This window comes from Diadema antillarum, unplaced genomic scaffold (assembly GCF_040938485.1).
Source record: "Diadema antillarum isolate AM-2024a unplaced genomic scaffold, OU_Dant_1.0 scf00000019, whole genome shotgun sequence".
NCBI classification, from domain to species: Eukaryota; Metazoa; Echinodermata; class Echinoidea; order Diadematoida; family Diadematidae; genus Diadema; species Diadema antillarum.
Window position 1 is genome coordinate 2,812,656 of NW_027270908.1, and position 10,345 is coordinate 2,823,000.

Genomic DNA, 10,345 nt, shown 5'->3' on the forward strand with positions numbered 1-10,345 from the left:
AAAATAACGGCCTGGCACCCAAATCCCAAAGATGGTCATGCTGCAGAAGATTTCACGAGCGGAGAAGGCCAGCTTATGGATTTTTTGTTTGTTTAGACCACATGATGTAGTAGAGCACTGATTTTCCATTCATGAAACACCGTGTACTTGTGAGCTAGTGGTTGAAAACAATTGCAGTTGAATTTAAGTCTAGTTAACTCCTGCTGAGGTAGCACATTGTGTAAAATTAAGAAAACTTTGGATCGTTTTATAGCGTTTGTTTTCCAGGGGAGGTAAGATGCTATTGTCAATCATGTAAAAAGTGAAATGTGATCGTGCTCTTGGGAAAAAAACAAAAACCCAATGATTATAGTGGTAATAGATTCTGACAAACTCGTACAAGTACACTTTGCGCTGGGTATCTGCTTGCGTCTCCTACGAGACGGTGTCAACTTCTGTTCAGACCATCGTAATGCGCAGAGGACTGCTAATGCAGCTGCGACAAAGGGTTTTGGCCTAAAAATGAAGAACGCAAAAAATAGGCACTGTAAGTCATAATGCCACTTCCCTTGACCTGTTCTTCGTGTTTAGACTGATGTCTTAGCCTTCATAACCTGGCTCTTCCACATCAATTTTGGATTAAAAACTCTGGAATAGTTCAACGAAACCTATCCTCCTTCGCTGACACAAAACTATGCAATTTGTGTGTGTGTGTGTGTGTGTGTGTGGGGGGGGGGGGGGGTGCTGCAAAGGTGTTCCTACCACGTACCGGTACATCTTCCACTTACAATGCGATTCCCATAACACATTCGTTATTGAGTTGCACTTATTGTTATGACCACTTAAATATCATAATTAATTTTAGTATCACTTCAAATACTGAATTTTGTAGTTGTTATTGCCGATGGTATTCATCACGTTCGGTAATGTTGTATCGGCGTTTGTCCAGTAGGGCCCAAGTCTTTTCCTTCCTATGATGATAAAGATGCGTTGGTCAAGTCCTTGGAATTCATCTCATATTATTCCCGGCGATGTGTGGTCATCGCCTGTCATTGTTCTGTTAAGTGGTCAAGCATTGAGTGTGACCAATTATTAGTCATTCGTCCAGACTGGCGGATTTCTCAGGATCAATTACACCGCAAGTACAAATATTTCGTATAGTAGGGACATTTCGAACAACAAACCACAACTAAAGCTTCTTGAGTACAGGTATTCTTTGCATGTAGTTTTCTATCTTATTACTCTGCATCCTCTACCTTGTTTGGGGATTTCTCCTTCATCACTTACTGAATGTGACTAAGGAGCAAACATTCCAGAAATACATACGCTGACCTCTTGAACGAATATTTCTGACTTCTGATGCGGGCATTAATTTGAATGAAACCTTCTTAAAGGCTGGCGTAACCGACGAGGAATGCCCTGAAAACAATGAAATGGGGGTGCGAGTTTGTTTTGTGCGGGGATGATTCACGTGCGACGGCATTCCATCCTTGGTCGCTGGGAATAACCACCATAAAAACTCTTGAAGAGGGGTAACCACCATAAAACTCTTGAAGAGGGGTGATCTCTCCCCCATTAAGGAGGCATTAAGTCGCCCATTAAAGTCTCGGAACAGAATGCGGACATGGCGGATACTGTACCTTCGTCCCATGTATAGACAAACGATGAGACTGGGTACGAGTGACAGCGTACGCGAGCAGCGTTAAGCATTTGACCAGAATAATCTCCATTGAGAATGATTAACTCTGTAATACGATTAGCCGGCACGGTCGCGCGAGCACGCACTTTTACAAGGTTGATGTCTCTCAAGCAAACATTAGAAGAAAAAAAAAACACTTAACGAAGACAACTAGGTTGAACAATTAGAACTGCTAAAGGTCGCCTAGCATGTATCATCCCATGTTAAGCTCTCCGCTGTGACTGTTTTTACGAATGTAGTGAATGAATGTATAGGACATTAGTCATTATCGTTACGTTATTTGCCCCTGATCACGTCCACGCAACATGACTTTCAAATTAGTCACCAATTACATCTTAATCATCTCTCGCACTGTTTTGTTCAAGTGCAAATCATATCAGCCGCATTGTTAATTGACTGTGTGATTTCATGTTCGTTAAGGTGTTTTGCATTCAATTGCAAACCGTTTCAGGCTTAAAACGTAGGTCACAGTAACACAAAGACTCAAAAGGACAAAACAAGTGAGATTTAGATTTCTGGCTCGTTGCGTAATATTGGTGATGAAAACTCCCTAATGTTAATAGCACCAGTAAAACATTCAGATAACAATATTACTCAATGCAGTCCATAATTTTTGTATTAACCATGGTGCGACAACGAAGTGTGCGTCTTCCCGCCAATACAGAAACCAACACCATAGCTTTGTGACAGGGAACTTCTGAAATATAACATTGCCGTCAATGGCTATTCACGATCATGATGATTGTTATGATGTTATGATGATAATGATGATGATAATGATGATACAATTGGATGATAAGGATGTCATGGAATTAAATTGCTAATAGTGATGATAGAAATCATCATTATCAACATCGTAGTCATCGTCATCATCATAGAACGAAAGAGGGCGCTGTTTTATTTACCCAGTGGGTCTATTACCATGGCACTCACAGAGGACCGGACCTGTCATTGTCACACTAATGATCACACTCCGTCAGACTTCGCACATGAATTTGTTACCAATTATGTCTGTGCGGAGTTTGTGAATGTATGTTGGTTAATGTCTTAATTTGATTGTGTAACTATTTTTCATTGGTTCTCTGGCTGTTATGTTTTTTTTTTTTTCCAGAGGACAATGTGGAGACGTGTTTAATCATATTGTAAGTCGGCAAATAATGAGGATAATGTGGGAATTGAAACTGTAAATGAAATAAAATAAAATATTATTTTCCAAGGAGAGTATGATGAATCATCCAACAGTTTTATGTGACATGGTCTTCATTCTCCGAAACTAGAGTTAACTGAAAGAAATATCGTTTTCACTGTCATACCCTAAGCATCCACACTAATGTCTGAATGGTTGAATGTTATCCTAAGTGGATAAGCCACGAGATTGAACCGTTATCCAGAATCAGACATTTCGAATTAACTCGGTTCTCACGTTTCATCCATTTCCCCCCTCTCAGCCAAGCCCAAGCGACCTCCGTTCTTCCTACAAAAGCTCTCCGACTGCGAGGTGCACGAAGCTGGAGCCAACGGGCGACTGCAGTGCAAGCTGGACGGGGAACCCGCCCCGGAGGTGGCCTGGATGAAAGAAGGGAAAGCCCTTCAGGAAAGCCACCGCGTTCACTTCGTGCGCAACGCCAACGGCATCCACGCCCTCATCATTGATGACGTCACAGAGGACGATGACGCCATCTACACCTGCGTGGCCAAGAATAAGCATGGTCAGGTCTCCAGCTCCGCAGAACTCATAGTCGGTAGGTTGAAACCTTAATGAATCTAGTATTGTTATCATCAGCGAAATCACGCACATTACACGCAAAAATTCAGAAACAGAGGGGGAGATAGAAGATGGATTATAGAGTGCTTCTGTTGGAATAGGTTTATCAGATTCACACGTACAGGCCTATAAAGTTTTAAGTTAGATTTCCGTTAGTTAGAATTAATCACAATCCAGGGCAAGATCGAGTGCCCTGACCGTCAAAAGAACACAAACCCTAACTCTAACCCTAAACCTAACACGTACAGGCCTATAAAGTTTTAAGCTAGATTCCCGTCAGGTAGAATTAATCACAATCAGGGCAAGATGGAGTGCCCTGACCGTCAAAAGAACACAAAGCAAGACAAAAATCAGTGTTGTTTTTTTTTTAACTACGTAGGTGGCTTTCAAGTCTCCTTTGTATTGTATTGATTTTTTTTTGTTTCAGTAAGGAATGCCTCTTAAAGTATAATGCATCACTAATTGCATCACGGCAATCATTAAAGTAGTACACCTTTTCCATCTATATTTCTTTTCATAAGTGATCAACCCCCGGATCTGTAGCTTTGTCAGGAGTATTCCGTCTTTGCTGCCGTTTTCGAGTATCTGTGTTAGTCACTGTATTTGACCTGATTTTTTCTTCCTGAGATCATATTACAGTACGGCGGAAGGATATGATTTCTGCGTTACATAATTTAAGCTTGTCCTTGGTAAACAGATAAAGATACACTTCCTTTTCGATCATAATAATTATGAATAGCATACTTGACAGCACTTCTTTAAACTGATGGACTCGTTACAACGCCCACACTTTTGTAGGAGACCTCAGCAATACATTAGGGGTAACTACAGCAGGTAAACAGATGTGGCAAGGTAAATGTGAAGATTAGTCTGTCTGTCTGTCTGTCTGTCTGTCTTTCTGTCTGTCTGTCTGTCTGTCTGTCTGTCTGTCTGTCTGTCTCCCTCCATCTCTCCCTCTCTTCCTCTCTCTATCTTTTATACCGTGACACCCTAACTCTCTTGCGTCCCACGTATCTATGCTACAACAACCTCTCTTTTTGCTTTGAGGAGAGTATCACGTGTCGTCACTAACTTTCTCGGGCCCATCTTTAGGGAAAGTAGGGAATCCAATGTGGTTTTTGATAGTCACAGAATGTGCGTACCATCTTTATGAGACCTTTTAGAAATGGAACGCTGGTGGGCAGATTTACCGTGACTACAGAATAAAAGTAGGAAGAAAAGGAAAGGGAACTGGAAAAGATGGTATAAAAGAAGGAGGAGAAGAAGAAGAAGAAATGAGAAGGCGGAGGAAGGGGATCGAGGAGGAAAAGGAGGAGGAGGAGGAAAAAGAAGAAGAAAAAAAGGAGGAAGAGGGGAAAGGGAAGAAGGAGGAGGAGGATGTGGAGGAAAACAAGAAAGAAGGAGGAGAAGGAGGAAGAGGGCGAGAAGAAGAGGAAGGAGGAGGAGGAGAAGAAGAAGATGAAGGAGGAGGAGGAGGGGAGGAGGAGGAGGAGGAGGAGAAGAAGAAGAAGGAGGAGGAGGAGGCCTGTTAGAGAAATGATGTCACATACTCTTTGTATTGATGCGTGGTTTCCTCACAAATACAAGCGACCGTGTGTTTATCGATGAATCAGTTCGACTCAGTGATTTGTTTACCTCGTCGTTTTCGGGGAAGGAATGTGATGGTGGGAGACTATTCGCAAAATCAGTGATAAAAACAATTAAAACCAGTGACGATAACACTTATGTGAAAATTCAATGCCAAAATACCCCAATTTTATGAATGCCCCCCAAAAATGTGACTGGCATTTCGTATGTAATGAGTAAATTCTGTCTTTCAGCCCTTATTTGTAGAATCCTACACACATCAAGCCACATTCGTGGTGTACACACAAATAACGTGTATCATACCGGCAGGGAGGGTTTGGTTGTGCAATGTTTCATCCTGTACATCCCTGTTATCATACAGAATGCACTCTGCTACTGTTTCCCCCACAAAGTTGTCACTTCTATGTTGTCTGCGTTCAGTGATAAGGGTCGCCCCGTGGCGGCTTCGATAATTCGACCGTTTCCTGTTTCTATCACTGTTTATCAGTTTTACCCCGTCCTGATCGAACCACAATTATCACTACAATTGGCATGTTAAGTAAAGGCATAAAGTTTTGACGTGAATGACGTAAGTCTTGTGGTGCCATTAAGCTAGCCCGATGTGCCAACCATTTTTGTCACCTAGCCTGTTTGTTGCTCAGTAATAACAGTCTGTGTTAGCCTTCGAGTATCATACTATTCGTCATAAGCATGATTCATGATGAATAAAGTCTTATCAGTAAACACTGACATGATACAGAGGACATTATTTAATTCAAATATATTTCAGAATGATCCGTTCAGTTCCGTTACTTCTGTTCTGATTGTTAGTCAACCAACATGGTCAATGATCACCTCAAAATAGTCATCTCTTGAGGAGGAAGTATCATTTATTTTCGGGAAGGGGGGATGATTCGAAATTAAAGGTGTGTTCATGACCTTTTGAAAAAAAAGGAAGGCAAGATTATGAAGATTACGTAAATTAATGTTTATACACATCGTGTTATATAAAAATGAGGTGGTTCTTTTCGTTCTGTTATTATTATTGTAATTATACATGGTATTTCTGTCTATTTAGGAAGTGAAGGCATCGAGGTCACGTGACTTTAATAGACCGTTATTCCGAGCTGCTGGAAGGGCACCATATTGTGTCACGTGATAGCTGACATCTTATCCGTTGAATTTCCTCCATTTTTGTCTGACATTGCCGATATGTTTGCCCGTCTGTTGCTCTGAGTTCATCCGTTTCATTCCAAATTACGCTCGTCTTAAAGACTAAGCTTTTCTCCAGCTACCATACTGCGTTGAAGAAAGATTGCAGATGAATGGAAATTTGATATGACTATTTCTTATTGGTGTTTTCACGATTGTTTTTTCATATTTGCAGAAATCGACCCACCGACCAAAAGTGCCGATGAGAACACTGTGTTCAACAACAACCCTCTTCATATCGACGAGTCAGACATTGATCCCAGGTGAGATGCAATAAACCAATACTTCCTTATATTAGCGTCTGATGACCTCAAAAAGAGATTTGGGTGTTCGTTGCATACACCTGTGACGATATGTATATTACAATTAATGTCTGTCTAACTTTCCTCGCAACCTTGTAACACGTAAACTGATCAGTACACCTCATAAATTCTACCCAGCCGAGGTGTCACGTTTCTTGCCCGGTGAAAAGATTTATTCGGTGGGATCGTATATCCCTCAACAGGTCATAATTATTTCCTGCATCAAATAAATTATTATTAACGAGAGGGGAAAAAAAGAGCGTCATAATCATTCATCTCTCGTCCTTGAAAGATTATTGTAAAATCACATATTTGACTTTAATGTATAGAATTAGCGTGGTGTTAAATACCCCGTAAAATCACGGTAAGAGATACCCCGGTAATAGATACCGCGGTAATAATAGATACCTAGGTAATAGATACCGCGGTATTTCAGTGGTACCGTTCTCTCATTCGCGAGATACCGTGGTAATCCCGGTCCGGAAGTACACCTCTCGGAGGTAAGCACTGTGCATACGCATATCTCCTAGACGGGAAAAAGACAGGAAGTGTGTCTAGGCAGGGAGGTGGAACTTCCACCTCCCTGGTCTAGGTCACGTGAGAAACACACCGCTTTAGCTTTACGGTTGGTGGTACTTCGTGGCACTATTCGAATTCAAATTTCGCATCCTTATTTGGCGCCAAGTTTGAATTACCATTCTCTAAATACCACGGTATTTCGCGACGTATTTCGCAGTGTCTTTCGTGCAGTGTTTGCTTTCGTATTACGAAATACACCGCGCACATCAACAAACGCAAATGAACTTGTCAACCAAATGTTTGACAGAGAGTCTGAGAAGTTCATGGAAATATTGCAGGGCTCAATGATTGATAAGTGGGCATAAGTATTTCTTAAATTATGTTAAAAGTTTCCAGAGAGGATAGATGTGTAACTTCGTCCCCAAATACTACTCGATTGTAGATTTTAAAGTGTTCTGTCATATGTCAAGTGCAGATGATGGCCAGTAAGACAAATATTTTCGTTTCCTCCATGTATTCTAGCTCTTCCATCTCGTCGGCTGCCCCAGCAGCACCCGAGCCGGTGCATACGGCTCCTCAGTTCGTCACCCGCCCCAAGTCTGTCACGGTGAACGAAACCAAGTCAGCACGCTTCTGCTGCACTGTTTCGGGGATTCCCCAACCCGTGGTCACGTGGGCACGGGACGACCAGGTGCTAAAGGATGAGGGACGATTCGAGATCTTCGAGGACCATGGCGAGTTCGTCATGGAAATCTTCGACGTCGTGCCCGGGGACTCCGGGATGTACACGTGCACAGCGTCGAATGCCGCAGGGAAAGTGGCCACGGGTGCACAGCTTACCGTTCAAGGTAAGCAGGTCTCATAATTAAAGCTTTTAAAAAAGTCACCACGTAAAGGGTCATTATCTCGGAAGTTCTTATGGAGAGACATAGAATTGAAAACCAGTATTGTATGCAGAAGATAGCAACAATTGATATATCAAATTTTTAGAAGACTTCCAACAAGGCCTCGTAATATCAGCTTCCATTCACTCGCTAAGCACACTGATCAGTCAGTCACGACTTTTCGATGCTTAGTGTGGAATGACATTCATTGCTTTCATCATGTTCATGAGGAATTGATTGCCCAGCTTTTTATTTCTTACTGTAATAACGTTAGTATGGTAGGTATATAAACAGTGTTATTTGATCAGAAGTTTTGTATTTAGTCAGGTGTTGGGCTACAGTCCTGAGTGTGTGAGTAGTAGACTATTAAGTTGAAGTGATCACGTTTTTCAGTAATGTGTGTTCTCGCATCACATTTTCCAATAGCAGTCAAGAAAGCAGAGAAGCCACCGGTGGTACCGTACACGAACTCGATGTCGTCGACCGACGTCAGAACGGAGGATGTCTTCTCCTCGGAAGACGTGGCTTCCATCCGTTCGGAACAGATCCCCGAGCCGACGCCGGCAAAGACAACAGAATTCGAGCCCCCGTCTCGCATTCCGCCCGAGTTTCTGGCCCGCCCGTCCTCCCAAACCCTGGTCGAGCCCAACTCGGCCAAGTTCGTCTGCCGCGTCGTAGGCGACCCCAAGCCCTCTGTGACGTGGAGCAGAAACGGCGTCGTACTCGGCGACGCCGGCAGATTCGAGATCTACGAGGAGGGGGATGACTTCGTGCTGGAGATCTTCGACACAACGCCGCAGGACACGGGATCGTATGTGTGCACGGCGACGAACCTGGCTGGTCAGAAGGTCGCTGAGGCGACGCTGACGGTGGAAAGTAAGCATCAAGATGATGATGATGATGATGATGATGATGATGATGATGATGATGATATTGATGATGAAAAAGCATTTTTTTGCGCCATTTATCAGTAAAAACATTCAAAGGTACCCACCTCCCACAATGTGTTCCACATCATTCACAAATTTGCTGGAAAAAATAGGTTCATCACAAATAACCCATGATTAACCGAGATTCATTAATTGTCAAAATATCAAAAGAGAAAATGACAGAAAACATAAATAGCAACTAGAGATCACGTGCTATCCATGACTTGCCATATTAAATGCCAAGGACGGAAAGAAAATTAAACAATACACGTCATTCTTAACGGTTTAGGAGTCTATAACTACAAATTTGAGCGAGGTATTGGGAACCACAAATATTATGGATGTGTCAAAAACTAGCAGAAGAATCACAAGGAAATTTTCCACCATAATTTATCGTGTGAGACAAAAGATGAATATACGCTCCATACAAGCATAATTTTTGTAAGCAATTCACTTCAGATGGAAATCTTATTAAAGAGATCAAATGCCAGATACTGTCAACCTCACCCCGATAGAATCATACGGGACTGGAGAAAAATCTTTGGACTTACGTGAATTTCTACCTAAACAACATAATTACCTCGTGTTTATATCCATACATGTCGAATTTTCCTTCGGCTTGCCAGTTTTTAGACTTGTGTGAGGTCGACTTAGGAGAAACTGACTGTATGTAAATACTTAGCAGATTGTATGTATGTAAATATTTAGCATACTTAGCAGTTTAAAATGAGGATGAATTTTCATATCTTTCACATACAAAAAGTCAATTTCACGAAATATGTAACATCATTTTAGGTATATAAACACATTTACACAGGATTAAAACGATCAGCTAACAGATGCTTTCCATTAATGTCCCGTATGGACATTGCAGTTTCCTACATAGGGGCGTAACTATAATAAGAAATGCTATCCCCTTGAAAAGACGGAAGTTAAGTATTAAAAGAAATAAATATCTGAGGTGCTTTAATAAAACACTGATGTACAAACGTGTTTCATTATCATTATCGTACTGGAAACAAAAATGATACTTTACAATGCAACACTCTCACAGTTTCGAATGAGACATACGGGTATAGTGAAACCTGTCTACAGCGGTCACACAAGGTGGCCGTTATAGATAGGTGGCCGCTATAGACGGTTTTCACGGGGGAGGGGTGGTGGCCGTTTACGGCAGGTAGCCGCTTTAGACAGGTGGCCGTTAAGGCAGGTTTGACTGTATATCCTAGATTGACTATTACCCCTGACAGAATACTAGCTTTCGCGCGTAGAGTGTCCTGTAAGGAAATCTCTTCTTTTTTTTTCCACGTTGTCTCGTTTGTCTAGCACTGTTAATCTCTACAGGAAACCCGCAGCTTGCTTGTGGCCATGGCTTATGAAATCTGTGCCGGGCCTAACCACAGTAGATAGAGATGGTTCGAACACTGGAAAATAGAAACGGAAGAAGCAGGTGCAGCCATTAAGTCATCAGTGGGCAGTGGAGCCAAAAA